A 27,770-nucleotide genomic window follows, 5' to 3' on the forward strand; every position below is an offset into this window, starting at 1 on the left:
CCTGGTTTGAGTACCTGGGTATATAGTGTAGTGCCTGCCATTTACCGATGTAAGACATACCAGGGCAGTAACAAGTGAGGAATATATCTGAGTTCTTTTTGTTGTTTTCAAGGTTCCTATGGAGAGAAAAGAGAAGCAACACATTGCTTTATTGCGGGGAGGCAGAGAAGAATTCTCTAATTAAATGACATTTGAGTAGGTACCTGATGAAGTGATAAAGGGAAAGAGCTGTCCGAATAGAGGCAATAGCAAGTGCAGAGGCGTTTGGGGGGGAGGGGGGGAGTGCTTGCCATATTCCAAGAGCAGGAAGGCCACACTAGTTGGAGCTGAGAGCGAGGGGAAGGGTAGATGAGATTCAAGTATGTATTCCTCATAGCGTCTTTAGATTGTAGGAAGGACTTTAGATTTTATTCAGGATGTGATAGGAAGCCCTAAAGAGTTTTTACGCATGATCTATGTGCTTTTTTTCTCCCTTCTTAGAACATGTCTATTTGTTTGCAGCTGTATATATATGACTCTATCATTTATCATATGTAAGATTCGTGTAACCATCACAGTCAGGATACAGAACTAGGACTCTTCTGTCACCACAAAAAAACCTCTTTGTGTTACCCTTATATAGTCACACCTTTCCCCCGACCTTAACCCCTGGCAACCACGTGTTCTTTATCGCTATAATTTAGTGCTTCAAGAGGGTTATGTAAATAGAATCATCCATTATGTTATCTTTTGAGACTGGTTTTTGGTTGTTTTTTTTTTTTTACTCAGCATTATGCCCTTGATCCATCTAAGTTAACGAGTGTATGAATAGTTGATTCTATTTTAACACCAAAGAACTATACCATTGTATGGATGTATCACAAGTTGTTCAACCATGGACTGATAGACTTATGAGTTTCTAGTTTATAAAAATTGTACAGTTTGTGTGTGTGTGAAAATACATTGTTATTTCTCTGGGGTCAGTCCTCGGGAGTGCTTTTGGTGGGTTGTGTGATAAATATATGTTTACCTTTTTAAGAAGGTGCCACTTCTCCAGAGTGGCTGCCCTATTTTACATTCCTACCAGCAATGTATGAGACATCAATTTCTCCACACCCTTACCAGCATTTGGTACTGTATTTTTTTATTTCAGAAATTCTAATAGGTTTAGAGTAACATCTCATTAAAGCGTCCATTTGCATCTCTTTAATGGTTAATTATGTTGAACATATTTTCATGTGCTTTGCTCTCTGTATATCCTCTGTGGTAAAGTATCTGTTCAAGTCTTTTGCTCATATTTCAATGGGATTTTTTTGTTCTCTTCTTTTTTACCCTAGTGAGTTCTTCAAATATTCTGGATACAAATGCTTTGTCAAGTATGTGATTTGTAAATATTTTCTCCTGGTCTGTGGCTTATCTTTTTATCTTCTTAATGGGCCTTTGCAGAGCAAGAAAAAAATAATTTCAATGAAGTCTAATTTATCCATTTTTTTTTCCTTTTGTGGATTGTGCCTTTGTTGTCAAGTCTAAGAACTCATTGCTTAACTTTAGATCCCAAATTTTCTTCTAAAAGTTTTCTAGAAGTTTTACATCTTGAATATATAGATCTATGATCCATTTTGACTTAATTTTTATTTAAGATATGAAGTTTAGATTTAGATTCATTTTTGTCTATGGATATTCACCAGTCTGTTCCAACACCCTTTGTTGAAAATTATCCTTCCTCCATTGAATTGCTTTTGTACCTTTGTCAAAAATCAGTTGGTTGTACTTGTGAGGGTCTATTTCTGGATTCCCTATTCTGTTCCATTGATCTTTGTGTCTGTTTCTCCACAAGTAACTATCTTGATTACTGCAGCTATATACAGTATGTCTTAAAATCAGGTATCGAAGTTCCTCCAGTTTAATTCTCCTTTTTTCAGAATTTTTTGTAGGTGTTCCAGTTCCTTTCCATGTAAAATTCATAAAATTTTACAAAAATCCTGCAAAAAATCCTGGATTTTGCTAGGAACTCCATTAAATGTGTAGATTAATTTGAGGAAAATTTGCATTTTTATTTTGAGTCTTTCAATCTATGAACACAGCATTTCTCTCCATACATTTAGGTAGTCTTTGATTTCTTTCATCAGCATTATGTAGTTTCCAATACTCAAACCTTGTCCATGTTTTGTTAGACTTCTACCTAGGTACATTTTTTGGAGCAATTATAAATAACATTATGTTTTTAATTTTGGTTTCTAGTTGTTCATTGTTAGTTTTTAGCAGTATGATTGATTTCTGTTAGTTGACCCCGTATCCTTTGACCTCAGTAAGCTAAATATTCTAGGTGTCTTTTTTTTTTTTTTTTTTTTTTTTTGCAGATTCCATTGGGTTTTCTAATGTGTCTGTGAATATAGACAGTTTTATTTCTTCCTTTCCAATCTGTATGCCTTTTATTTGCTTTTCTTGCCTTGATGCTCTGGCTAGTATTTCCAGTATTATGTTTAGTAGGAGTGGTGAGATCAGACAAGGTTGTCTTGCTCCTGATCTTAAGGGTAATGCATTCAGTCTTTCACCATTTGGTATATGTTAGCTGAAAGTTTGTGTAGATGCTGTTTATCAGATTGAGAAAAAGCCCCTTTCTGTTTCTAGTTTAAGAATTTTTATTATGACCAGGTATTGAATTTTATCAAGTGCTTTTTCTACATCAATTAATAGGTCATGGTTTTTCTTCATTAAACTGTTAACTAATGGTAACTTTCCTTTTTAAAGATTTACTGTGGCTGCTGTGTGGAATAAACTATGGGAGCGGGGCCAAGATATAAGCAGGGAAACCATATTGGAAATTTTTGCCGTAATCCGAATGAAAGAGGATAGTAACTTGGACTAGGAAGGGTGAGAAGAGGTCAGATTTTGGACATGTTTCAAACCTTGTGTGGGCAGGAATTGCTGATGAATTGGATCTGAGGCATAAAAGAGAAGTCAGGGGTGACTCCTAAGATTTTTGGCCCAAGCAATTGGAAGTATGGAGTTGCTGTTTACTGAGTGGGAGAAGACAGTGATGTCTAGCCAGTTTGCGCTAGGCAATCAAGAGTTTGTTTTGTACATGTTAACTTTGAAAGGCCTATTAGACTTGTAACTGGAGATAACAAGTAGGTGATTGGGTATACAAAATAGAATTCTAGCAAGAGATTCAGACTAGAAATTTGAGAATTATCAATGGAGTTGACATATGAGAAATTATAGTAATATTTATTAAAAACTATACCTACCACCTTTTTACTGGACTGTTATCTAAGTTTATCTATCTGTTAGCAAAATGCCGTATTCTCTTACCACGTGAAGAACTTTGTTTAAATTTGGATTGGTTCTGTTTATCACCAGACTGCTGTGTATCTGACATTACGTGACGTGCACCAGAAATTATGTGATGGGGGGGGGATATATATTCCCTATAATACTGTATTTAGCCATGCTTTTTGATAGGCAGATGACTGTAATAGTAGTGTGTCTTACTTATTTTCAGAGGTTTGTCCTAAACCTTTATAAAAGGAAGTATTTCTGTGTGTATTGTGAACAGGGTTTGACACTATTTAGATTCCTGATAGGCTTTCTGTGGCAGGATTTCTTTTGTAGGTAAAACAGGACATCCAGGGAGACAAATCAAAAACAAAAATTAAAAACAGAAGTGCAAAATAGCTAGCAAGGAAAAGACTTCGATTTCTGACTTAGGTCCAAAATTAAATCGGTAAAGGGAGAGGGTGAGCCTCAATTTACAGAATTGGTGAAAAGACAGATCTGAGTTCCATTCAGATATGTTTACTTCATATAAAAGTGTTTCAGAAAATATTTTTTAAATGCCACAATCTTTTTTTATAACTGATTAACTCTAATAATATTTTCTTTTTTTATACTTAAAAATGTTTTTTAAATATTTATTTACTTTAGAGGGAGAGAGAGACAGAGTGCTAGCAGGGGAGGGGCAGAGAGAGAGAGAGGGAGACACAAAATCTGAAGCAGGCTCCAGGCTCCAGGGTGTCAGCACAGAGCCCGATGGCGGGGCTCAAACTCACGAACAGCAAGATCATGACCTGAGCCAAAGTTGGTCGCTCAACCTACTGAGCCACCCAGGCGCCCCTCTAATATAATATTTTCTTACTGATAAAGAAAGTTATGTGTCTCTAGCACTTTTAGTTCCTCTGTTGTGCAATTTACCAAATTGTGTTACAATATTCTGTTTACTTTTCAGTTTCTCCCACTAAATGTCAGGTTTTACAGCATTAGTACAATGCCTTGGCACTTAAGCTCTCTGTACGTATTTGTGAATGAATGCATGAACACCTACTACTAAAGTTTAAAGCTAATAACCTTGCTTTTGAAAGCAAATGAGTTTTTGAGATTCCAGAGTGTGGGTTATGGTCATATGTCTCTTCCAAGTACTACATTTTCAGTTGATGCTTTCAATGAACATTATACTCCGACAGAATGCGCATAGCAACATTACTAACCCAAAGTCAGTGAGACACACATTTTGCCTTTTGTTATCTGTTCTTTTTGTCCTAGTGGTAATGGATTTATGCAAAATCATCTCAACTTTGGCCCAGACTTGTATTGAATGGCATATGCTTTACAGATAGGAAGCTGAGCTTAGAGTTTAGCCCACAGTTAGTTACATGCCTCATAGGATTTTCATGTGCACGCTTATTACCTAGTCCTTCTCCCCATTTCCAAGTAGATGGTACAGTTATAGGCCACGTTTCTCTTCAGTAATAATTATACTTTTAAAAGCATTTTCATATACTCTTGTTCCTTTGAGCTTTACAAGACAAATATACCCTGAGCCTTTACTGTTCCAATGCAGATTTAAGCGCCCTGAGAACAGTTATTTTTGCAACCATGGTATTTTATCTCTAAATCCATAGTGTGTTTGTACATGTATGTGTATGTATATATGTACGTATGTATGTATCTACATGTACATATATGTCCCATTAGTCCATAACAAATTAATAAAGTTTATAGGAAGAATCTTTCTCTGAAATTGTTGATGTGATAAATGCTTAATAAGTGTTAGAGGTTTATAGAAAACTTTTTCAATTATAACATAGCTATAAAATTATTACCAAAATAATAAACTTAAAACTTTATAATAATTATCGTTATGCTTCTTTTCATTTGGCTTTCTTGACCCCACTCTTTTCTGAGTTGTATCTAACTTTGACTCTTTTGTTGTAAATTCTTGGTCTTTAAGTCTCCTCTTTTCCTGCTTAGCACCTTTTCTGTAATTCCCTGGGTCATTGTCACTACCTTCTCCTAAAACTCAGTACTGTGTAATTCTAGAAAACCTATTGCCTGTCTTGGAGAGGCAATTACTGCGTGGGAGACAGATAAGTTTTAGACAGAGAACTTGGGTTCCTAGCATAGCATCGTCAGGCTATTTAGTTTTACTTGTTCCAGTTTCCCTGCCCCGCCACCCCCCAGTCTTCCCCCTCATTCACTCTGAATTCCAGTGCTGTTGGTCTAAGAACTTCCCTTTAGGAAAAGTCATTTCTATTTGGTTATAATCAGCAGTAGAAATTGTGTTGTATGGAAACCATCTTTGTTTCCTACCCACATTCCCATTATCCTCCTCTTCTTCCAATGAGAAAGATTACTTAGAATAATATTTACCACCATCGCTCCTACCACCTCACCCCACCCCATCTCTGGGATATTGATACATAAGTTTTTATATTTCTTGAAATAAATGAGGCAACTTGGTAGAGCTCTTTGAAGAAAAAACAAAACTTTATGTAAGGTGTTTGTGATTAAAACATTAATCAATGAGTAGTGTAACACTTCATCTAGTTTCATTGGTTATAAATATGCTACATAAGAGAATTGAAATTTATCCCAAAATGTTTTTTTTTATAGATTTTGTGTATAGAGATTTTTACAATATATATACACTATGTAGGTTTTACTTGTGTGTGTGTGTGTGTGTGTGTATGTATACATGTATTTAGTAGCTACAAGTATGTTTCTTTATAATGTTTTTATATGATGTACTCCCTTCTGAAATAGGGAACATTCCCCTTGCTCCACACTTAACCTGTTCTGGAAGATAGAAATGGCTTCTTGTTCCCAGAGCTTTGGAATGAAGAGTCAGAAACCCTAGGTTCTAGTCCAAGCTCTAACAGTAAATTCCTGTGTGAGATATTTTGTTTTTTTACCATTGAATCCATGGGATCTGGAATAGTGTCTGGCATGCAGTAGGTGCTTATTAGCAAATATTCATGGAATAAATCATTGTTTTATGTCTACATTAGCACTGCTTTCCTGATTTATTACTTGGGATTCAGTACTACCTAGTAAATAAGCTTCTAAGTTTTTAATATAATAGGAGTATCTAGGTTCTGACTGAGGCGAACTATTTAATTTATATTGTCTTTTAGTTGCTTCGTGGAATTTTTCGCCTTCATGATGTATCTCCTTATATACTTAAAGTTGTCAAATGATTTTCTAATACTTCATTTAATGAGAAGTTTCCTTACCAATTACATTCTGTTTGTCTATATTATATGTAAGCAGTGTCTTATTTACAAGGATATAGCCCATGTCCCCAGGGATCTTATAACCTAGATGAAGAGACACACAAATGAAACTAGAAGACTGATTAATTGTTAGATCATGAAGCACTGACCTACAGGTACAGTGGGAGTTCTAAGAATAGAGAGATCCATGTGGGTTGAAGCAGTAGCAAAAGAATTCAAGAAGGAGATGAAACGAATTGGTTTTGAAGAGTAAGTCAGAGTTTGATAAGCATCGAGATGGAGAAATGACATTCTAAGCCAAGGCAGTAGCGTAATCAGGAAGGAAAACTGGGTTAAACATGTTCAGACAAGCCCGACTGGATTCCTACGGGTGTGAGGACGAGTGGGAAATAAAGGTAGGTGGATTTAGTAGAGTTTTACTCTAGGTTCCGTGAAACCGAAGAGGTCTGAGGATAGAATTTAGAGGGATCCCTGCACTTAGATGAGAAAAAAACTCCACATCTTTATGTTTTCACTAACAGAAATCTGTACCTGCAATTTAGCAGTTTCTTCTGACAGTCCCGTATTTACAGTGGTTCAACTTAATGATTTTTCAACTTTCTGAAAAAGAGATACACATTGAATAGAAATCTCACTTCAGAGTTTGAATTTAGATCTTTTCCTTGGCTAGCGATTCCCAGTGCTGGACTCTCTATGCTGGGCAGTGTCAGGGAGCCGCTGCCCCAGTCAGCCACACAATCACGAGGGTGAGTGACCGGTACACTTACAACCATTCTGCACCCGCACGGCCATTCTGTTTGTCACTTTCAGTACAGTAGTCAATAGATTACATGAGCTAGTCAGCACTTTATTATATAGTAGTCTTTGTGTTAGATGATTTTGCCCAAGTGAGGTGTAAGTGTTCTGAGCACATTCATGGTAGTCTGGACTAACCTGTGATGGTTGGTGGGTTAGGTGTATTCAGTGCATTTTTGACTAACGGTATTTTCAATTTACAGTGGGTTTGTTGGCACGTAACCCCATCATAACTCAAGGAAGATCTGTACTGTGATTCTAAGCAGTAAAGCAGTGCCTATGACTTTATTACTAATAGTAAAAGCACAGGGATTTTCATATTACTTTACAGTTGTTGATATCTCTGAATATAATTTACATAGGTTAATAAAAAATTATGGTTATTAGACTTCTAGATTTTATTTTGTTGAGTGTTAATAAAGAAGCATATATATCTATATCTATATCTGTATCTATATATATCTATATGCATCACCAATACAGGTTTTAAAAAAATACTTGGTAACTTTCAATATAATTGGTTTTCTTTGTAATCACTTATGCATTTAAAACCATCCATATTTTAAAAAATAATTACACTTTAGTGAAATTGGCTTTCTTTGTAATCCTATGTATTGTATTTTATGCATTTCAAACTATGCTGAGAGGATATTTGTAGCTTTCTTCAGACTGCCAAAGGGGTCAATGGCACCAGATCTAGTGAAACCAAACAAGAAAAGGCCTTGAGAACCCCACCAAAGAGTTTTAGTTGAAGTGAATAGTAGAGGAGGAACCTAATGAATTTTTCTTTTGTTTTTAATTACAGAATAAATACAAGTTAACTTAGAAGAATTTTTAATTTTCATTAAGTTTTAAAAAGAGGGAGTTCTTTATTTTACAACTATAGATAAACGTAAGTTTACAAGGCAACCAAAACTTGTATAATCCCACAGTCTTTATCCTTACCCTCTTACCGTGTATCTGTTCCAGTTTGTTAAGTTTTTGTGCAAAGGAATGAAATATTTAAAGTGGTTAGGTAGGAGCATTTCTTAATCTGCTGTACTACACTGGGTCAAGCGGGAAGACTTTGGTGTCAGGGAGGTAAGCTGTGGGTCTGGTCAGTTAGATGCTGGATGATTGGGATAGTATGGGTAGCGGTAGGGGTGGGCTAGAATTGGCATTGCCAGGAGGTATTAAGAAAGAACTTTAAAGGGGTTGGTGGTAATCATGGTGGCCGAAATGCATGCAGTGGTGTAGGGGAAAGTACCAGAAAGTTAAGAAGAGAGTGCCTAAATTAGGATTCCTGGAATAATACTCTACAGGTTCACAGTGCTTGATCTGTAACCCGAGGCCAGCTTTGTGTTTTAGAATTCAAAATTCTTTGAATTTTAGAAAGGAAACGTGACATTTATATTGTATATTATGTAATGCCCCCAACAAGGTCTGAGGCATCACCCAGTTATTAAACCCTAATTATTTCTGCAGTGAAGCATGGAAATAGTCACAGTAGGCTAACTAAGCCTATAAATAGCCTTAAGTCAGTAAGTCAGTTCAAAGCAAATTTTTGCCACTACCAGATGAGGGTTTTTTTTCTTAAGATTTATTTTTATGTAATCTCTACACCCAATGTGGGACTTGAACTTACAACCCCGACATCAAGAGTCACATGCTCTCCCGACTGAGCCAGTCAGGCACCCTGTGCAGAGGAGTTTTGACATGAAGAGTCATGGAAAAAATCTTTTAAGTACTTTCAGATTTCAGAACTATGGAAGTAATTGTAAACTGTATTGATTATAACATGCAGTGAAGAGAGTCTTAGGAGTTGTGTTTTGAGGAATACTGATTATGAAATGGATGAAATTTGAAAGAGAGGTAAAGAAAGGCAAGAGAAGCGTTTAGGTGACTTCAGTTTTCAGGCTAAAAAGAGAATTACTACTTCTGATAAAAATGGGAAGCTGAGGAGGGAAGCAAGTTTGGGCAGGATTTTAAATTTAAGCTTACTTCCCTTTTATTTTTCAAGTGTTCCATATTGGTAGAATGAGCTTGAAAGTTTACAAGTGGAATGTACAGTTTCCTTTTAAAATAAGCTCTTAACACACTATATACATTGTATTAGCTAACTTGACAATAAATTACATTTTAAAAAATTAAAAATCAAATAAAATAAGCTCTTAATTTTCAGAACTCACAGTCTCTGATGTTGAGACATTAAAGTACTTAGGGTTTGAGAGTGGTTGAAAGGTGTTGTTCCTGGAGCATAAAAATTGTGGCCCTGCTCAACTGGGACAAAACCTGGAAAACAGACCGAAAAGGAGTAGAGTGAGGTACTTATACCATGACGGGATTCTTTGTGTGGCTGAGCCATTAACGTGGCCATATTTGTAATGATGTGAACACGTACGGAAATGGCAGTTGCAGCTGCCGCGTGGTGGCTGACGCACTTTGAATGCTTACGGCAGGCCGGCACTGTTCTAAATGCTTTACAGCAAGCAGTCTCCTGCCTCTCTGCCTTGTAGTCCAGGTCCTGACTGCATGTGGGTGGGAAGCGTTAGCACAGCTAGCGGTATGATTTTGATTCCCAGTTCACCTTAAAAATCTGGAGGGAGGGGCGCCTGGGTGGCTCAGTTGGCTAAGTGTCCCACTCTGGACTTCAGTTCAGGTCATCATCTCAGGATTCGTGAGATCGAGCCCCACGCTGGGCTCTGTGCTGACCGCGCAGAGCCTGCGCGGGATTCTCTCCCTCTCCCTCCCCCACTCACGCTCGCGCGCGCTCTCGCTCTCTAAGTAAATAAATATAAAAAAAAAAACTGACCAACTTCAAATTCTGTACATTTAGACAAATTTTAAACATAAAAATCCAGAGTATGGATAATTCATGAATATGTAGAATTGAGTAGGTTTCAACTTTATTGCTATTCTGTGATTTTTTTTAATCTACTTTGATAAATGAACTCCTATTAATATTGTCACGTAAATAACATCTCTTAGAAATAGGAGCAGACAAGTCTTTAATAGAAATAGAAATAAGGACAGACAAGTCTTTAGCAAAAATGAAATAAGGTCCGATAATTACTCTTAAAATTTAATTACTTAGCTGTATCTACTGTACATACATATATGCATTTACTTTACGTATAGTTTAAGAAGGCAAATTTTGTCTTAAACCTTTATTCAGATTCTCCCACTGACTTGTATAATACAAACTTGACGTTTTCAATTTAGTAAGGACATCAGACTAGAGTATATATAAGCGTCCTTTCAGTATCAGACTCTAAGGCTGTGAATGTTTAGATTTCATCCAGTAGAAGAGAAGGACTGAACTACACCTTAAAGGAGATTCTCCTTCGATTATGCTGGAAACAGTGCAGAAAAGGTGCCTGAGGAAGACGTGCAAGGACGAGTGTCAAAACTCTGCACCACATGGTTTTGACAAGCCAGAAGCACAGAAATAACGATCCTAGAAAAATGAAGAATGTGTACGCTATTGAGCAGAAAAATTTTCAAGAAAAGAGTGATTAGTAATCATTCAAATTAGTAATCAGTCGGTCAACTTAATAGAATATAGAGGAAAGGGGGTCTCTGGGTGGCTCAGTGGGTTGAGTGTCTGACCCTTGATTTCGGCTCTGGTCATGATCCCAGTGTCATGGGATCAAGCCCCACGTCAGCCTCCATGCTGAGTGTGGAGGCTGCTTAAGATTCTTTCTCTCCCTCTGCCCTTCTCCCCCATTCTCTCTTTCTCTCTCTCTCTCTCTCTCTCCCTCCCTCCCTCCCTCCCTCCCTCTCTCAAATTAAAACAAAAAACAAAAACATAGAGGCAGGAACCCTGTGCCTGGAGTTAGAAAGCCACGGATACATTTCTGGCCCTAAATCTGCCACTGATTGAGGTTTTGATTAGTAAATTACTCAATTTTCTAAACCTTGCAAAATGAGAATAATAGCTACCTAGGCTTCCTCACTGGTTTTTCATGAGGATCAAATGATACGATGAATTAGAAAGTACTCAAGAAAACTTAAATATACTATGGAATTAAGTTATTGCAAAATGGTGGATGACGATCCTGAAAAGGGTATTGTATTTGATGATTTGAATAAAACTATTATCAAGGGAGGAAACTTGTAGGCAGATTAAAAGAAAGTTGAAGCCATAGTATAACTACTCTGTAGAGGAGTTTGGCAAAAGGCATGAATGGTAAGACACAGAGGGCCTAGCATAGTGTGTTCAGTCCTTACATTGCTAATGCAGATTTTGGTATGTATGCTTGTGTTTCTCACTTGTTTAGGAGGATGTAGGAGGCAGAAACTGTAGCTCATTCTCTTTCCTCAGTGCCTTGAATACAGTAGCATATTAATAGCTTTGTGAAGACATACTTGTTACAGGGCTTAACTGGTAAGGAAATACTTTGTGTATTTCCAGTATATTGTATACTGTATATACCAGTATATTATATATACCAATTAAGGTAAGGAAATACATCCACGAGTTTATACATGGATGTATGTTTAAGATGGTTAAGACTCAAACATGTTCATAGGTTGAAGGAAGAACGCTAAGCCCCAGATAACCATTTCAGAGCGTAGAGAAAAAAAAGTAAGCTTCCCAGTCCTTTGTACAGAGCCAGCATAACATGATAATAAAATATGAACATAAAAGAAGAATACACACCAATCTCCCAAAAGTTGGTGCAAAAAATGCTTAATAAAACTACCAAATGGAAACTACCATTACATTAACAGAATAAAGCGTAACCAAGTAGAATTCACTCTAGAAATGTAATGATAAATTCATTCACGTTTAGTGGGTGAGAGGGGATTATGAGTATCTTGAAGGATACCAAAAAGGGGGAAATCAACATTTATTTCTAATAATCCTTAGTGAAACCAGGATAAATGAATATATTTAAAATTTTACATACCTCCAACCACAAGACTGCATTTTGTTTTTAGACATGAAATACTAGAATTTCTATTTTAGTGTTTAGTGAAATACTAAATTCCTTTTTTAAAGTCATGAAGCAAGGAAGATCTGGCCAGTGTTACTATTCTATAACATTGTCTTTGGAATACAATGCAAAAATTAGACCAAAATACAAAATAATTGTTGAAAGGGAGGAGACAGATTTATTATTTGTAGATGATCTTGTATATCTGGAAAAGACAAAAAAAGAATCAACCTACACATTACTATGAATCATGAGGTTTCATTATAATAGCTAGTGATAAAATACCAAACATGAAAACTAACTGTTTAAAGTATTTTTCCAGGGGCGCCTGGGTGGCTCAGTCGATTAAGCATCCGACTTGGGCTCAGGTCATGATCTCACAGTTTGTGAGTTGGAGCCCCGCGTGGGGCTCTGTGCTGATGGCTCAGAGCCTGGAGCCTGCTTCAGATTCTGTGTCTCCCTCTCTCTCTGCTCCTCCCCCGCTCATGCTCTGCCTCTCTCTCCTTAAAAAAAATAAACATTAAAAAATACATATTTTTCTTGGTGGACTTTAAACTGAAAGCCCATCTGTATGGGTTAATGAATGGGAATCCTCATTCTTTTTTTTTTTTCCTAAAGTTTACGTAGAGAGCGTTCAAGAGAGAGAGTGAGAGAGAGAGCGTGCGTGTGAGTTGGGGAGGGGCAGAGAGAGGGAGAGAGTGAGAATCCCAAGCAGGCTCCACACTGTCAGTGAGAAGCCTGATGCGAGGCTCCAGGTCACAAACTGAGGTCATGGCCTAAGCCGAAATCCAGAGTCAGATGCTTAACCAACTGAGCCACCCAGGCACCCCAGGAATCCTCATTCTTAAATACTGTTTTTAATTATTTTTTTTAATGTTTATTTATTTTTGAGAGAGATAGAGCACAAGTGGGGGAGGGGCAGAGAGAGAGGGAGACACAGAATCTGAAGCAGGCTCCAGGCCCTGCGCTGTCAGCACAGAGCCCGACACAGGTCTCGAACTCACAAACTGAGATCATGACCTGAGCAGAAGTCCCACACTTAACCTACTGAGCCACCCAGGCACCCCTAAATACTTTCTTTGCTTTTTTTTGTTTATTTTCCTTCTATGGAATACACAGGCAATTTAATTTTATCATCTCTAAGTAAGTTGAAGTGGGTTTTGAATAGACACTTTCCATGTTAACTTTTAAAAAATATTTTGAAATAAAGTTGTAGCAGTGAATAGAATGACTAAGGATTTTTTTTTTTTTTAATTCTTTGTTACTTTTGATACTTGCTGTATTACTTGGTAATGCTAGGAAAGGTGTAATCTGATCTTTGAACCATATTTAGTAAATAGTAATTTTGTATGGAACCCGCTGTTCTATCAGTAAGAGGAAAATTATTGCCCAAATGTAAGGCTTTTCTTTGCCCTTAAAGCATTTCCTGACTTAAAAACCAAGTTATATCATGCGTGGATTCTTTTTGCTTTTTAAAGTACACTACTCCAGATCTGTAACTTTTTAACAAGAGATGTGTTGACAAAGGTACTTTCTATTTTATTTGGAGGGAGAAGAATTACATTGTTTACCTTGCTTACCACTGATTCCCTTTATGTTCTAAATGTAAATTGTTATATTTGTATTCATTATCAGCTCTCAGAATTGAGCTCTCTGACACATTTCCTTTGTAGTTCTGAAATCAATGTTGATAAATCAGTTGTGTCTCTTAGGATGTGATGCAGTTGAGTTATTTAAACCTAAAGCTTGTTACACACTGTTGTTTTAGTATATATGAAAATGAAAACTTAGGTAGATCTGTATGTTTAGAATAAAAAAATGTGTTTCACTCTGTAGTAATGCAGAAAAATTGATTATCTACTGTGTGCTAGGTTGTTAGCCACTTGTGTACTTTAGCTAATTCTCTTGACAGTCTAGTAAAGTGAGGTGTGGTATCCAACTTGATAGAAAAGAAACTTCTGCAGAGAGTTTTAGTCTAAGGCCATGCTGACACAAGATTTGAACCTAGATCTGTCTCTGCCAGAATTTTTTCACTGACAATATGCCATCGTGAAAGATGGAAAATTTACATTTTTCTTAAAAACTATTTTGATTCTGTTTTGCTTTGCTGTGTTGCTAGTCACTAGAAATGCAGGGAGTTAGTTCTTTGAATCCTTGTCTTTATTATTATTATTATTATTATTATTATTATTATTATTTTGTCTTGTTAGCAGTTCCCACAATCTGCCATCATTTGACAGTAGCAGAGAATTCAATTCATTTTGAGTGCTGTGGCATTTGTTTCTTAGAGAAGCTCCCTCGGGTGCCAGCTCACCAAGTGTAAGGACATCCTTGCCAGGCTCTCATACAACAGTCTACCATTTTTAATATCCTACCATTTCTGTAACCTCTGTAGTTTGTGTGTGTGTGTGTGTGTGTGTGTGTGTGTGTGTGTGTGTGTGTGTTTTAATATGGACCCCACAAATTTATACCAAAAAGATTGAACCTATTTTGGTAATGGAAAAAGAGAATTTCCAGTGTGGTTAAGAACCACATCTTATGAGCTGTTTTTTTGCCTCCCACTTTAAGAATTACCAAGTATTTTTAAAAATTGGAACTTGAAATTCAGTTCATTGCTTGGATGTATTTCTGAAGAAACCTCTGAGACTTGATTGTAGGAAATCAGGGGAGCAGTTAGAAGACAATTGGAAATAAGATAGTGAAAGAAGAGCAAAATGACCTGAAAATGAGGACTTTACAATTTTAATTTGACCAGTGAAAGTGGATTTGCTGTTTTTCTCCTTCGGCTATTGTCTGTGGTCCCACGTTGGACAGTCTGCTGCTCAAAGCGATCACAGGTCTCACGAAGGCCACTGTTTCAGTAGCTGGAACTGGAAGTCTAGAGTAGAGTTGGGTAAAGAAAGACAGTGACTTAACTCATGTAAATGGCATCTTCTGGGAACTTACAACTTAAGAGATCCTTCTTCCACCTCCGAATATCTTCTGTGAGACACACTGGGGACTTCATCACTGCCATTAGATCTCATAGTGTTACCTGGTCACGTTTCTCGTTCCGCCTGCCTCTAGTTTACTCTAGTTTCTCTTCTGCTTTCAAGGCTCCAGACCCAGTTCCTGGACCTGCCCTGGAAAAGAAGTATCCGGTAGAGATGAGCTCACTGCAGTTACTTAATTAAAAATTTGTAAGCTGCAAAAATGGCAATGGGCCAACCAAGAACAGCTACAATTTGAATTTTTCTATTTCCAGGTATGCTAAAGTCCACGGCACCAGTCAAGCTTAGCCTGTGTAACTGCCTTACTGTGACATCTATAATAACCAAAACTTTACTTTCAAAATCTGTGGTCTTCTTGCTTTCAAGTATAGTAACATTCCTAACATCTAGGTAACATGCAGCTACTCTTGACTTTAACTTACTTTTGCCTGAATATTTCTGATTTAACTTGTTTGCTAGTAGTAGCAAACTAATGCAAAGACAACTTAGGAAAAATAAATTGGAAATACTATTGAGTTAGACCCTGTAAATGTGCAAAAACTACTCTGGTCTTCAATGAAAAGTAACCATTATCGACAGCAAAACTGTCTTCCTTTAAGAGGTTCACACAGAGTCTGAGTAGTACGTGGAGTTAAATAAGGGAAACTAGTTCTCTCAACCATTCCACGCAATGCGTGCCTTCGCATAGAGTCGGTGTTTTCTTCAGCAGTTGGAAGCAGAACCAAATAATGTATTATATAGTACTTCTACATAAAGAGTTTAGTTTTAAATGTAAGTGTGTAACTAATATTTGCTGTAATGATACTTGATTATTCAAAATAAATCCAATAAGAAAGTCATAAGTAGATTAAATTGTCCTGGAATATAACAACAAAAACAAAAACACGTTTCCTGGTGCTTAAGATTTTAATGGAGTGAAAACTACTTATGAAGGATTCGAGGGCTGAGGTCAGTTAGCTTTTAGGGGCATTTATTGCTTTTACCAATTTGTATAGATTTAGAAACTGGATTAATCCATGAAAGGTGATTTTATTTACTGAATGGGCAGATAACCATACTTATCTTTTGTTTTTAAAGTTCAGTTCAGAAGAATTGATCAAGAAATTTTATGTCCCAACTGTGATTTTAAAGGATGATTCTAATATCCTAGCTTCTGCTTCAGAAATTCTCTCCTCCACTGTTATTGTATAATGAATATGTCAGCCAGTCTAGTCAGCATTGGGTCCCTGATTATGTCCCACATGATTTGTTTGGTATTGAAAGGATTGACTCTCACTGAGTGTTGTATTAGGACCGGAAAGAGAGCTACTATCAGAGTTATTACAGGATCTTTACTGCCGATGGGTGAATTGGGGGAGAAATTGAAGAGAGAATTGCATTTGAATTTCAAGTCTTGTTTGTTATCACTGGGAGGCTGTTAGTAATGGTGAAATTTTTCTACATTACTGAATGCAAGTTTTGTGTAAAACACTGTACTAGGCCCAAAGGGATGTGCAAATGAATAAACTTTGCTTTCGGTGAGCTCACAGACAAGTAATACCAAAGGAAGTACTATAATAGGAGTGCTAACAGTATACGGGAGAGGACCAGATAGAATCAACTTTGTGGGGAAGGTAACATTTCTACTAAGCCTTGAGGGATAGATAAAAGTCTTTGGAGAGAATGGCAAGAATCTAGAAATCTTAGAAATCTAAGTTATGGAAATGGAAGTAGATAGGGGCACCTGAGTGGCTCAGTCGGTTAAGCTTCCGACTTCGGCTCAGGTCATGATCTCACAGTTGGTGAGTTCGAGCCCCACATCAGGCTTGCTGCCATCAGCACAAAGCCCTCTTCAGATCCTCTGTCCCCCTCTCTCTGCCTTTCCCCCACTTGCACTCTCTCAAAAATAAGTAAACATTTTAAATGTTATTTACTTCTTTAAGAAGTAAAAAAAAAAATTTTTTTTAAGTGTATAACATGTTCTAGAAATTGTGAGCAGCCCAGTGTGCCTAGAGAACAGTGGAGTACAGGATGTGATAGAAGATGGAGCTGTGTCATACTTTCGAATGTCAGGTGAAAGATTTTGGACTTAATTCAGTAGCAGGGAATGGGTATCCACTGAAGATTTCTTAGCCTTGGTGCACTTAAGTCCGTGAGTCTTTTGAAAAGCTAACTGTATTAGAGTAATTGGCTTGATGAAGTTAGATTTTAGCAGTAGTGGTACCTCATTAAGGACATTTATTGTTATATGTGCCAAACGTGTGAAGAGTTTTTCCTGCAGTTTCTCATTTAATCCTTACTACAGGAATGTGCGAAGTAACTGAAATGACACACGTTAGGCATTTAGCATAGGACCTGGCCCATAATAATGGTGAACCAGTAATGCTGAACCATAGCGTTTACACTGTAAACTAAGAGAAAAGTGTTCTTGTCCACCTTTATGTGTTATAACTTTCTATAAAAGTATTGTGTTTATTGAGGGACTCAGGCTTAAGATAGTAACATTAAACCTCTTTTTCTACAACCCCCTACCTCTTTTAAACAATTAAACCCATCTCATTGGTGGATGAGTATTTCTTACTCCGTTTGAGAGTAACTCAGCATTAGTTCACGTTGTGTTAGCCTTTGGTTGAAAATCAAAGGGACCTGGCTTTTTTGTTTTAACAGGACTGAGCATAGGGCTAGTCGTGCACCTAAACATATAGCCTGTATGTAACGTTTAAATCAAAATGTAACTGTAGATCTATCTCATCTTGTCAAACATCTGGAAGATTGTTAATTGTTGTAGCTGTTAACTAGAACAGTAACAGTCTCAGCATAGATAACATAGGCTTTAAGTTATCTTAGAGTACATATAGTTGGCTAAGTATAGGTATTTTCAAATTATTCTACTCTTACTCTCCTGCTCAGGTATCAGAATACAAATACTGATGGACCATATTCCATCCATGTAACCTTTTACCTGGCCTCGCTCCCTCTCCAAAATAAGTGTATATTCTTTCAGAGTCTTTCCTGTAGATACATACAAAATATCTTTTTAAAATACATCTTTGTATCCCTTTTTTAAATACACAGATTCTGCCTCTTACTTTTTTTATTCATTAAAATCTTCTCTTTCCATTTAATTATTTCGATATCTTATTCCACCAAAACACACACACACACACACACACACACACACACACACACACACAGCTACTTGGTATTCATTAGTGTTGCTATACAGTAATTTACTTATTCACTTGCCAGTAGCAGTTGTTTTTAGTAATACACACTAAAGAGGTGACTTTCTGCTCCTCTTGAAACACATGTGTTTGTCTCTAGATGAGATGCTCTAATTTATATAAAGAGACCTCTGGTTCTTTATTATCTGCAACAGACTTCATTCAGCCTGCCTCACAGCCGACTGCAGTCGCAGTGGGGGGTGACACCACAGTTGTGCACAGCTGGCCTTGCAGACTAACTTGGTGGGAAGTGTGTGTATAGATGTCTCAGTGTCTCTCTCCATGATGCTCCTCAGTTAAAAGGAATATAACAGCTGTCCTCTGTGCCTCACATGTGGGTAGGATAAGGTGAGATAATAGACATGTGCTGATAAGAAGTCCCAATATAAATCTGAATTCTGCTAGATTATAATCTTCTCAAAAGCAGGGACTATATTTTACTTATCTTTGCATATTTAAAGCACATTGCCTGGCTTGTAGTCGCAACGTTTATAGAGTGGATCCTAGAAATGATGGTGAGCCAAAAAGTCGTTCAGGCCCGTAGATTTTTCTCAGATCTATTTTCTACATTATCTGGAATCTGTACATTTTTCACTGAAACTTTCCCACCTTTTCAAACTTCACTCATTTTTCTACTTTACTCAGCTGTAATTCTTCTAATTTATCGTGTTCTTTCGTGTCCTTTCCCTCAACACAAACAGTTGTCAGGGATATCCTTCCTGCGAGACCTTTATTATTCCCCTGTAATTCCTAAGCTCAAGCACGACATTCTTTGTGACATTTTTCCTGCCTTTCTTCAGTTCCTCAGTTTTAGGCACTTCTTCCCTTGACCTTCACTGCAGCTTGTACACCTGTAAATGGCACAGAGTACTTGTTGCTGTGTGCTGGGGCATAGTGGTAGGTCTTGTGGCAGGGCCTGGAGCTTCAGAGATAAATGACCTGAACGGAGAAAGTGAGAGGCATGTTTTTGCTGACTTGTGGGAGGCAGCATGCATGATGCAGAGAGCAATGAAAATCTTCTGTGACGTGCCCCTCCTTACCCCACTTCTTCAGCCTCGTCTTTTGTCACGCTGTCTCCTTGTGAGTCTCACCCCCCGCAGGTCAGCATTAGCCAGCTCCTTACGGTTTCCTGAACTTGCCACGCTGCTTCACCCCGTTAGGTCTTTCCCTAGGCAACTACCTATGCCTGAGTTACTCTTTCCCTCTCGCCTGTCCAAGAGAACACATTTTATCTTCCAAGACCCAGCGTAGGTGTCCCCTTGTTTAATGAATCCTTTCCTTAAATCCTCCCCTTCTCCTAGAATTGGCTGGTCCCTCCTTCATTTCTGCTGTTTACTGCATATTATATCTGTATCCATTATTACATTTATTTGTTGAATGTTTGTTTTCCCCTACTAAAATGTAAATTAAAAAAAAAAATTTAATGTTTATTTATTTTTGAGAGAGGGAGATTGACAGAGTACGAGCAGGGGAGGGGCAGAAAAGGGGGGACAGAGGGTCTGAAGCAGGCTCCAGGCTCTGAGCTGTCAGCACAGAGCCTGATGCAGGGTTCAAACGCACGGACCATGAGATCATGATCTGAGCCAAAGTCAGAGGCTTAACCGACTGAGCCACCTAGGCACCCCTAAAATGTAAATTTCTTGAACATAAGCAACTGTGCTTTTATTAATTTTAATACTTTCAGCACCCACTATGGTGTAGAGTAAGTAGCAGGCACTCAACAAAGTTTGAGATATATATATATATATATATATATATATGTATATATATATATATATATATATATATGAAAAACTACATATGAAAAATGTACATATGAAAAAATATAAAAATGATAAATTAGAAAATGGGTTATGTCATAAATAAAAATGTTAAGTAGAAGATCACTTTAATATATTTTTACAGTTCAGATTTCCTACTTAGTTAGGAAAGCCTTTGCTGCAGATTTATGGATAGGTATTTGTAGGATGTGATTTCTGTTTCTTTATTTGATTATGTTATACAACTAAAAATATTAAATTGAATATTCTCTAAGGGTGTCTAATTTAGAGATTTGTGAAATAGATTTGTATATAATAAATTTGCTGATAAAAGTTTCTGTATAGTTCTGAGATTATTCTTGACCATCGAATAAAAAATCCATTCACCATAACTGTAACAAGACAAATAGCCAACTATATACAACAGTTTCACAGTGTTAGATTGAAACACTGGCACATACTAAACAAAATTACAGCATGGTGTTGTATTTTAGAAACGATTCATTTAATATTTCCTTTCCAATTTTAACTTTGCTCTTTTGAATTCTCTGTGATTTCCTTTTAAGGTTCTGAATAATCTAGTAATGAAATATTTTATTTAAATGTTGGTCTTTACATATAGATTTGTATATATTTTCTCCATTAGCAGGCTTAGCAGTCTCTATTAACCACAGTTGTATTACCAATCAAGTGTATGTGTATAATTTTCAAATTGCCAATTTAACTTTTCGTTAGATAGTAAAACATTTTAGTAGTTACTACGAAAGCACTAATGGGGAGCCTGGGTGGCTCAGTCGGTTCAGCCCCCTGACTTCGGCTCAGGTCATGATCTCACAGTTGGTGGGTTCGAGCCCCATGTCAGGCTCTGTGCTGACAGCTCAGAGCCTGGAGCCTGCTTCAGATTATGTCTCCCTCTCTCTCTGCCCCTCCCCTGCTCATTCTCTCTCTCCTTCTCTCTCTCTACCCCCAAAATTAAATAAACATGAAAAAAATTAAAATTGAAGAAAAGACTAATTGTCCATTTACATTGTGTCTAACTCATGAACATAATCGACCTGTGCCCTGTGCTATAACACGCACACATCCATACATCTACCAGGCAGCCAGAAGTCCACTTTGGGGAGAAGTCAGCTGAGGGCCATGACATTAGAAGGAAGATGGGCAAAATTATAAGAGATGAACAAAAAGAAAGCGTGGGGCCAAGTAAGTGATTAGAACTGCACAGGGATCAGTTGATAAAAACTTCTCATAACTTTCTCTTAATCTGCATATAAAGATGCCATTTTAGATTAATATTTTAACCAGATTATTATAATTTTCACATGCCACTGAGTTCATTGGTTCGTTCTAAATGTTGATGGTTGATACAAGATGCAAACTGGTACTTCCAAGTGCTTTCATTTTCTTTTATCCTCTCTTTTTCCCTTTTACCCATAATAGGAGCTTCTTGTCATATCATTTATTTATATCATGTTTTCTTTCCAAGATATTTATGCACAGGATGGATTATCCAAAAATTACAGGGAAAAGGGAGCACTGAAAAATAACTTTGTCTCCATCTTAAAGCCCTAATGTATTGGAAAAAAATAGTGAGATATGAATTGGAAAATACACACAAGGTAGTTAGTTATATAATATGTTTTGATGAATTATAACCATTCTGTCTTAGATTTATTGCACTTTTCTTGATCCTTAGAAAATGGTAGCACTCACCACAAAACCACAGTACATAAATTGCCAAGTGTGGCTGACTTGCACATTCCTTTAGAAGAACTTAAAACTGGTAAGACTTTTATCCATAAGGAATGGCCAACATTCATGGACTTGAGGCAATGTAGTAAATGAAAAAGTCGGGAAGTTTTCTTGTTTAGAGAAGGAAGTATAGATCATTATATACTTCAGCCATTAGTGTTAACTTTTTCTTTTACAAAGTAAATTATTGCAGTGTTATGAAGTTGAGAAATCCATTTTCTGCTACCAGTCCTTTGCTCCTTTCAAGCTTTTAAATAACATAAAAGCTGAACATGATAGCTAACTTATGTAGCATTTAGATGACTGATTTGGTATGTTTACTGTTACTTTTGCAAATAACTAGCTATCTATGTAAAGTGTTTCAGTATTACAATTCTTTCATGCTAAAATTTATGCTAAAGAGGGATTATGATTCTTATTTTTAGTCTTCAACAGTGATAGTATTTGAATTTTAGATTTTGATTACATGGCTACAATTCTTGCATTTTTTAACTCTTAGGAAAATAACTTGATATTATAGATTGGTGGAGGGTAGACGGGGCGGGGGGGGGGGGCGGGGAGGGGGAAGGAGTTTGCTTTGCCTTAGTAAAGTTGTCATATCATGCTCCAAGAAATATAACTCCAATAATTTGCTGTTAAAATTTTTTTGAAAGTTTTTATGTTTAATTAATGACATTTGTAAATTCTTTTGAGGTTAATCAAATGTGAAGTGCATCAACTGTTACCTAACTGGCATTTGATGAGATACTTAGATAATGCATGAGTAAAGTAAAAGGTATTTAGAATAGTGTGTGTATGATTAGGCATGGAATAGATTTCTTTATTTTTAAGGTTTAATTCTGAAATCTTATTGGGGCTAAAGGTTTCAAAATTTGCTTTAACTTTAATTTTAAAAATTGTAGCACCATCCAGCTATTCTAACTGTATATCAATGCTTCGTTCTATGATACTCTTTAAGAATAACTCACTGCACAGTCTGGTAATGTCAGCCAATCCACAGAAAAGACACAAATTATAATCAGTTATAAGAAACTATTAACATCATTTTGACAACCAAATAGATAAGTTAAAACATTCTGCCTTCCCAGTAGTCATCCTGGGGAAGTTACTGTTCACAGTTGTTAAGGTCAGGGGGGCTTTGCAGTTCAGACAGTTCTGTTAAAATTTAACATCTGTGTTTCTAAAAATCACCATACTATGCAAATCATGAAAAAGAAAAGCCACAGGGTTTATGGAAAAAGTGGAGTTCCAGATACAACACTCAAAAACTTTATCAGAGAACATTTTAAAAAAGATAGGATCCTTAAAAAAATGACAGTATAGTTTTACCCATGTTAAATGACTAAGAAATGTGTACTCCTATAACGTACAAACAAATATGGTACTTTGAAAAAGATCTGCAGTTGGCTTATGGAAGTGAGCATAGATGTGGCAATTTGTTATCCTGAAGTGGTCAAAGAAGGGTTTTCTGAAATCAGAAGGAAAGTTGTAACACAAGATATGGCTAGGTGGGGCCGCATGCTGATACGGCCAGCTGAGGCCGCTGGCGGATGTTTGAGGTGTGTTACATTTTGTGTATTCACATGCAGCTTGTTTCAGTTGAGCGTGGTTTTCCGCATCCAACTAGTATTTCTAGTGGGTAACTAACGCTCAAATTGTTCCCTATTATTTCAATTGCATTGGAACAAATTTGCAGTTTCAAAATAAGTACTAAGCAGCACCAACTTAAAGCTGAGGGTAAGGGAAACGCTTGTTTGGATAGATAGAGACCACTTTTTATACTAGTCTTCAAAATCCAAGCATTTTCTGGCACGCTGGCTCAGTCCGTAGAGCCTGCGACTCTTGATCTTGGGTCGTGAGTTCAAGCCCCACGTTGGGCATGGAGCCTACTTAATAAATAAAATTATTTAAAAAAATAAATCTAGGCATTTTCTGATATGTAGAGATTTATTGCAGCAAATATTTACTGAGCATCTACTACTTAGCACACACTTTCTAAGTATTTAGGACACAACAGTGAACAAGGTAGTCTTTCCACTTTGAGAATAACAGTACTTTTGTAAAGAATTTTGTTGTCAAGGGTCAGTTTTAAGAAGTAAAATTACACAGGTGAAAGGAGAAGTCTAGCAAGGAGTCTATTGGACAACAGGCTTTTCTCTAACCTCTGAAATTGTATACTTTCGCCAGATAATTTCATGGGGTCCTCTCCCACTCAAGATTACATTGTTTACAGAAAAAGTTATCATCTCTTAAGGTTATTAACCAGAACTAAATTTTAGGATGGTATATATATGTTAGAATGGGAAGACCTCCTTACCTTCTTGTCTTATAAGCTAAAAGAGAATCCTAATGCAATTGAGAAGTAAATTTTAGTTTTATGTATTTCATTCCATTTCTTTCTGGTACTCAACATGAACTATAATTAAATGTGTTTCAGTAAAATTCAACCATGCAAGAATAGGGCAAAGATAAATGATAGTTTACATAATAATATTAAAACTTTAGTGTTCTTATATCTCAAGGCCTTTCTCATCTCCTGTAACTACCCCCCACCCCAAACTCCTTCTTCCTAATCCTACTGTCCCTCCTTTCTTCTAGCCAGACAGATGACTGACTGTCTCCAGAATCTGCCTCAGATTTGGTTGTTTTACTTCATACTTTTTTAACCTTCTTTTTTAAAAATGTTAATTCCAGTTTCGTTGACATGCAGGTACGTTATTTCAGGTGTACAATATAGTGGCTCAGCAGTTCTGCGCGTTACTTAGGCCTCCTCACAATAAGCATATTTCACTCGTCCCTCCGCCCACCTTCCCTCCGGCAACCATCAGTTTGGTCTCTATAATTAAGAGTCTGGTTTTTGGTTTCTTTCTTTTTTCTTTGCCCGTTTTGTTTCTTAATTGAAACATATGAGTGAAATCATTTGGTGTTTGTCTTTCCCTAACTGACTTATTTCACTTAGTATTGTCCCTCTAGACCATCCATGTTGTTGCAAATGGCAAGATTTCATTCTTTTTTATGTTCTTAAACTTCGAAAGTAGCCATGATTCTATGGCCTCCCAGTCTCTCCCTCAGCCCAGAGAGCCCTTTAAACACATACAGCACAGTTAATACCACTTAGGTAGCACTCGTGTACAGCCTAGACCCATATAGCCTTACTCCCTCTGTGATACATCTATTTTGATGTTTTAAAGGTGCCCCAGAGTCAGCATGTTCAAAACCAAACCCGTAATCTACCCCTTTGTTTTCTTGGGCCTGTTCTATGATTTGTAGATGGGACCACCATCCAGTTGAGCAGATCAGAAAGCAGTGTGGACACCTACTTCTTCACCCCAATATTTAATCCATCAACAAGTTCTATTCATTTTTCCTTCCTAAATATCCTTTCAGTTTTTCCTTTTACTCGGCCTCCATTGCTGTTTCTGTAGTTACAAGCTATTAACATTTGCCAGCTAGACTACAACAGTAGTTTTCAAACTGAGTTTCTCATATATTTTGCCCTTTTCTCCATTCTGTAGCTATTCTTCATACATACATGATTTTTTCATCATGTCCCCTTCCCTGCCTCTGAGCTTAAATCTTCAGTGACTTCCCATTACTCAGAAGATAAAACTCCCAAATTTTAATGACCTGCAAGACACATCATGACTTGGAGCCTACCTTCTTCTTGCTCTCTGCTCTCTACAATTTTTCCTTATGCACAGTGCTCCTTCCTGATCCTTTTTTGAATGTGAAAGAGACGAAACCAATGTGATAGCAACAGGCTAGGCTGAGGTGGCAGCAGGAAGCAGACAGAAGGTAAAATAGTGCACAAGTTCGAATAGCTACCTAAATTACAAACTGTGTTGATGTGCCTCTAATCTAAGAATTTCTGTGACCTGGAGAGCAAGGGCATTGACTAGTACTTGTATCTGCACGTTCTAGGCACTCCTTAAGTGTGTGGGTCGTGGCTAATTAGACTAAATGATTGTCTGGTTTTCAATATTCTGTGTATCCAGTTGCCTCATAAATGCCCATAGTTAGCTGCATTATAGTTCATACAGAATCTAACATTGGTTTGTTTCAATAATGTGCTTAGTTGTAAAATTTATTTACTCACCACCAAAGGCTACATTAAAAATAGTTATCTTGCTTTGTTCTTAAGGTTTACTTTTGCTGGATATAGAAAGTGGGTTGATGTTTTTTCTTTCAACACTTCAATTATGTCATTTGACTATTTTCTGGCGTCCACAGTTTCTGATGACAAGTCAGCATTATTAGAATTGTTCCCCTTTGTGTCATTTCTTTTGCTGCTTTCAACATTTTCTTTGTCTTTGATTTTTAGCAGTTTGACACTTATACCTGTGCGTGGTCTTCCTTGGCTTTTCCTGTTTAAGCTTTGAGCCTAACCTGTTTAGGCTTTGATATTCTTAAGTAAGATCTTTTTTGCTGCTGCTGCTGCTGCTGCTGCTGCTGCTGTTGTTGTTGTTGTTGTTGTTGTTTAAAACAAGCTCTGGCCAGTTTTATTAAAGACAATTTCTGCATACTTTTCACCAGTCTGTTCTAACAGGCTTCTAGTGATATCAGAATCACCTGGGTCAGGGCATCCTGTGCAGAATTTTCCACATGCTGTGCCCAATTCAGTAGTATTGCCACTGCAGAGATGGACACGAGTTTTGGCCAATGTGACATAGTACTGTTTCAGATTTCTTCAAGGCTGGACAGCTGTTGGCCAATTGGCTAGTTTTGCCTTGCCTTGTCTGGTCATTTTTAGAGTCTTCTCCAACCCCAGCAAGGACTTCCCACTTTTCATGAGGAGTTGGAGCCTAGAGTTGATGGACTCCGGCCATCATCTTCTGGATGGTGTTGCAGCCACCATCTTCTGCCTGCTGTGTGGGATGACCCCTGACCAATAGCAGCCACACATGTCTGAGAAGGTGACCAAAGTCTTAACTAACTTGGGGAAATCTTTAGCCACTACTCTTCAAATAGTTTTTTCTACCCCATTCTCTCTCCTTTATCCTTCTGGATCTCCAGTTACAAGTACCTTAGACTTTTTGATATTTACCCTTAGGTTCTCTTCCTACCCTCACCTACCTGACCCCACCCCACCCTCAGTCATTTTTTTATTCTCCATCCCTTGGGTGTGAATAATTTCTATTGCTTTGCCTTCGAGTTTACCGACTATTCTGTCATTTCCAATATATGGGGAATCCACCCAGTGAATTTATCTCAGACATTTATTTTTCACTTTTTGAAGTTATGTTTGGTTCTCTTTTTTAAAAGAATATAGTTTCTGGCTTTTTGGTTTTTTGGGGTTTCAGGGGAGTGGTTTTTTGCTGAAATCCAAGCATGTGTGTCCTTACATCTTTAAGCATAGTTAAAATAGCTGCTTTAAAATCCTTATGTGCTAATTCTAGCACCTGGGTCATCTTGGGCTTGGTCTCCCTTGGTTGCCCTTTCTCTTGAGTATGGGTCAGTTTTTCCTGTTTCTTATGAATGGCATGTAGAGACTCTGGATTCTATTGTGTGCCTTCAGTAGTGAGTATTGATGTTTGGTTGGTTTCCTTCCTTGCTTGCTTGCTTTAGGAGGCAGTTAACTTGGCTGAACTCCCAGCTTCAAACTCTGAAATCTCAGTTATTTTAGCTTTGGCTGGGCTGCTTGGAATCTCACATGTGTGTAGTTTGGGGATCAGAGATGTGTGCAGAATTTATACATAGGATTTGGTGCTTCTCTCCTTGCTGTGATTTACTTACTAGGTTTTCAGCTGTTGTGGGTATGCCAGAGTCTACCCTTTGGTTCATTAAGCTGGTACGGCTGTAGGTTTTCTGTCTAGGTTTTAGCCACCCGAACCAGCCGAGGCCTGCTCTCTGGCTAAACGCC

The 27,770-nt window shown here is 37.3% G+C and overlaps 1 protein-coding gene and 1 pseudogene across 2 annotated transcripts in view; one reads left to right on the forward strand and one right to left on the reverse strand.

Moving 5' to 3' along the window:
- TAB2 (TGF-beta activated kinase 1 (MAP3K7) binding protein 2) overlaps positions 1–27,770 on the forward strand; it is an 88,493-nt gene that overhangs the window by 9,913 nt on the left and 50,810 nt on the right. Inside the window, exon 2 of one of the 2 annotated variants that reach the window (XM_042987295.1) lies at positions 15,301–15,449. The gene's annotated coding sequence lies outside the window, so the exon portion shown is untranslated. Of the gene's footprint in view, positions 1–15,073; positions 15,450–27,770 lie in introns of those variants that run through there. The other variant, XM_007086882.3, reaches the window with a different exon arrangement.
- Positions 26,340–27,728, reverse strand: LOC122238772 (annotated as a pseudogene).

The sequence above is a fragment of the Panthera tigris genome, chromosome B2 (assembly GCF_018350195.1).
Source record: "Panthera tigris isolate Pti1 chromosome B2, P.tigris_Pti1_mat1.1, whole genome shotgun sequence".
In the NCBI taxonomy this organism is placed as follows: domain Eukaryota; kingdom Metazoa; phylum Chordata; class Mammalia; order Carnivora; family Felidae; genus Panthera; species Panthera tigris.